We start from the raw sequence: 213 nt of genomic DNA, 5'->3' as shown, positions 1-213 counted from the left end.
GGAACCTGTGATACTTTTTTCAGGATTCTTTTATGAATATAAAATGTAAAAAAAAATACAACATTTATTCAAAATGGAAATCTTGTGTTACAATATACACTGCCGTTCAAAAGTTTGGAGTCAGTAAATTTTTTTCTTTCCTTTTTTGAAAGTAATGAATACTTTTATTCAGCAAGGATGTGTTAAATGGATAAAAAGTGATAGTAAAGACTC

General features: G+C 26.8%; 1 protein-coding gene across 1 annotated transcript in view; it reads right to left on the bottom strand.

Moving 5' to 3' along the window:
• Positions 1-213, bottom strand: part of polm (polymerase (DNA directed), mu) — a 6,783-nt gene that overhangs the window by 1,806 nt on the left and 4,764 nt on the right. The window lies entirely within an intron of this gene.

The sequence above is a fragment of the Sinocyclocheilus anshuiensis genome, unplaced genomic scaffold (genome assembly GCF_001515605.1).
Source record: "Sinocyclocheilus anshuiensis isolate Anshui unplaced genomic scaffold, SAMN03320099.WGS_v1.1 scaffold269, whole genome shotgun sequence".
NCBI lineage: Eukaryota > Metazoa > Chordata > Actinopteri > Cypriniformes > Cyprinidae > Sinocyclocheilus > Sinocyclocheilus anshuiensis.
This window is presented reverse-complemented; position numbering and strand designations above follow the sequence as displayed.